We start from the raw sequence: 3,668 nt of genomic DNA, 5'->3' as shown, positions 1-3,668 counted from the left end.
ATAAGAGGGGTAAGGTAAACTAGAAATAACATTCACCTTTACTGGGTCTATAGAAATGCCATTATTAGATACCACATGTCCCAATACAATCCCTTGCTTTACCATAAAGTGGCATTTTTCGAAATTCAACACAAGGTTTGTATTAATACATCTATCTAATACTCTAGATAATCCATCTAAGCAAAGGTTAAAAGAATCACCATAAACGCTAAAATCGTCTATAAAAACTTCTATACAGTCCTCAATAAGATCAGAGAAAAGACTCATCAAGCACCTCTGGAAAGTAGCTGGTGCATTGCACAAGCCAAAGGGCATTCTCTTATAAGCATAGGTCCCAAAAGGACATGTAAAAGTAGTCTTTTCCTGATCCTCAGGAGCTATATGAATCTGGAAATAACATGTATAACCATCTAAAAAGCAATAATGTGATTTACCTGACAGGCGATCCAGCATTTGATCAATGAATGGAAGTGGATAGTGATCCTTACGAGTAGCTTGGTTGAGACGCCTGTAATCAATGCAGACTCTCCAAGCATTCTAAACTCTAGTTGTTATGAGCTCTCCATGCTCATTTTTCACTGTAGTGACTCCGGACTTCTTGGGCACCACTTGCACTGGGCTCACCCATTCACTGTCTGAAATGGGATATATGATACCGGCCTCCAATAGTCTGGTCACTTCCTTTTTGACAACTTCCAAGATGGTAGGATTCAATCTTCTTTGTGGTTGACGGACAGGTCTTGCTCCCTCTTCTAAAAATATTCTGTGCTTGCATATTTGAGGGTTGATTCCCACTATGTCTGCCAAACTCCACCCTATTGCCTTCTTATGCTTCCTCAACACATCAAGTAGCTGTTCTTCTTGTTGAGAAGTCAGTTCTCTTGCAATAATAACCCGAAACTTCTGCTCATCCTCAAGGTAAGCATATTTGAGATGTGGAGGGAGAGGTTTCAATTCTAACTTTTGATCGTGGACAGGCTCTGGGTTATCTGGGGCTTGTGAAAATGGTGAAGTGCCCTCATTGTCAGTTAAGAGGATCCCCACACTTGGACCTTGTCCAGTATGCCTCTCTTCAAACTCTTCTTTTTGAACTTCAGCCACACTTTCGTCTATGACATCACACTGGAAGATAGAACGATCTTCTGGGGGGTTGTCAATGACTCCATTCAGATTGAAGATTACTATGCGGCCATCTATTTCAAAGGAGTATGTCCCTGAAAAAGCATCCAATTTGAATTTTGATGTCTTCAGGAATGGTCTTCCAAGTAGGATTGATGATGGCTTATCTGAGTCATTATGGGGCATCTCCAAGATATAAAAATCAGTGGGAAATGTGAGCCCTTTAATGTTCACCAAAACATCTTCAGCAACTCCAGCAACTGTAATAATGCTTTTATCTGCAAACACAAAACGAGCTGCCGACCTTTTTAAGGGAGGGAGCCTTAAAACATCATATATAGACAAAGGCATTATACTGACACATGCTCCTAAATCACACATGCAATCATAAATTACTACACCACCAATAGGACAACTAACTATGGAAGGACCTGGATCACTACATTTCTCAAGTAATCCTCCCATTAAAGCAGATATAGAACTACCTAAAGGAATAGTTTCTAATTCATTAATTTTATCTTTATGGATACATAAGTCTTTTAGAAACCTTGCATATTTAGGTACTTGCTGAATAACATCAAAAAGGGGAACAGTTACCTCAACCTTTTTGAATATTTCTACCATTTTAAGATCAGGTTCCAGCTGCTTCCTAGGCTTCCTTGCAAGTTGTGGGAATGGAATGAGAGTAGTGTTTTCTGTGGTGCCTGCACCTTTTTGTGCTTCTTCCTGTGGTTGAGCTATTTCTTCTTTAATTGTGTCCTGTATATCCTCTTCCTCTTCAACATCTTCAATTTCTACCACCTCTTCAGCTGAGGCGTATTCTGGTGAGCTTGGTTCCTCCTGATTCCTCTCCTACAGTGTGGTTCCGGACCTCAGGGTGATGGCATTAATGCCTCCCTTTGGATTGGGTAATGGTTGAGAGAGGATTCCAGTAGTGCTTGAAGGTTGGTTACTGAAATTTTGTGATGAACCAAGTTGTGTCAAAAAAGCTTGCAGAGTAGAGGTGAAACCATTCAGACTGGCGTTAATACTGTTCACGATGGTATTTTCCATGGCCAGTTGTCTTTTCTCAAAATCTTGTAATAATTCTTCATTAGAAGATACAGAAGAATGAGTAATTTGAGAGGTTTGCTGCTGATTGTTCGGTGGTCCTTGGTTTTGCCTCAGGTGAGGTGCTCGGTAAGGTTGATTTTGCTGCCTGTTGTTGTAATTATTCCACCTCTGATTTCCCTAATTATCTCTGCCTCCCCTATTATTGTTGTCCCTCCAATTCTGGTTTGAATTGTCCTGCCATCCATGGTTATTATTTCCACTTTGAGTGTACCCTTGGTTGGGGCGGTCATAGAAATTGTGAGTGGATGCCACCATGTTGTCTTCTTGTTGGAGCTGCGGGCATTCATCAGTATAATGGCTGTAATCAGCACAAATTCCACAAATTCTTTGTGGGACTAGTTGTTGGTTTTGCTGCGGTTGAGTTTACTGAGCTTGTTGATTTAACTGTATTTGCTTAAGCAGGTTGGTCATTTCACAGATGCTTCGATTTAGAGCAGCAATCTCTATGCCAAAAGATACTTCTGCAACAGCCCTTGAACGGCCTTGCTTATGTCTGTGGTTCCGAGTAGATTCAGCTAAAGCACTGATCAATTGCCAAGCTTCATAAGTGGTCTTGTACTTCTTCATAGACCCATTGCTGGCACTTTCCAATGTGGTCTTATCTTGGGGCCTCATACCTTGTGTGACATAGCTGAGTAGCACGATCTTGTCAATCATGTGGTGGGGGCATGCTTCCAGAAGATTATTGAAGCGCTCCCAGTATTCAAAGAGAGTCTCATTGTCATCCTGAACAATTGTAGATATATCCTTCCTCAGTTTATCAGTAACTTCAGATGGGAAGAATTTCTCCATGAACTCCTTTCTGAGTGTATCCCAGTTGGATACGTTTGCTAGAGGTTGAGTGTAGTACCACTCTCTTGCTTTTCCCTCAAGAGAGAACGGAAAAGCTTTCAGCAGAATTGAAGTTTCATCAGCACCATCACGCCTGACAGTAGAACAGGCTGCCTGGAAATCTCTCAAATGCTTGATAGGCTCTTGAGCAGGTAGGCCATGAAACTTCGGCATCAAATTTAGCAGTGTAGTCTTTATTTCAAAATCCGTAGCTACCGCTGGATGATGCGCTTGAAACGGTTGTAGTGTAAAATCAGGAGCTCCTTCCTCCTGAATGGTAATTATTCTAGCTGCCATGTTTTCTGCACGTAAAACAATCGAATCAGTAGAACGGGGGCTGGTTTCTTCCTCAGATTCACTTTCAGATCCGCCCTCAGAGCGGACTAACCTACATTGTTCTCACCTTATTCGTGAAATTGTTCTTTCAATTTCAGGATCGAATATTAGCAAAATTTGACGGAAGAAATACGCAGCTCATAGTAGCAAAATTAAATAAAATGCAAATAAATAAATTCTAATTAATAAAATAAGCACTCTATTGCAACTCCCCGGCAACGGCGCCAAAAATTGATGGAGATGCAGAAGCTGGTGAATTAAAAATTTAT

The 3,668-nt window shown here is 40.9% G+C and overlaps 1 non-coding gene across 1 annotated transcript; it reads left to right on the top strand.

Annotated features, from left to right (window-relative positions):
- Positions 1–2,883: 2,883 nt before the first annotated feature.
- On the top strand, positions 2,884–2,991 carry LOC130952912 (small nucleolar RNA R71). Its single transcript, XR_009075086.1, has one exon. It is a non-coding gene; the product is annotated as a small nucleolar RNA R71 (small nucleolar RNA).
- Positions 2,992–3,668: the final 677 nt, after the last annotated feature.

Source organism: Arachis stenosperma, chromosome 9 (genome assembly GCF_014773155.1).
Source record: "Arachis stenosperma cultivar V10309 chromosome 9, arast.V10309.gnm1.PFL2, whole genome shotgun sequence".
NCBI lineage: Eukaryota > Viridiplantae > Streptophyta > Magnoliopsida > Fabales > Fabaceae > Arachis > Arachis stenosperma.
Note: the sequence above shows the minus strand (reverse complement) of the source record. Positions and strands in the feature narration are given on the sequence as shown.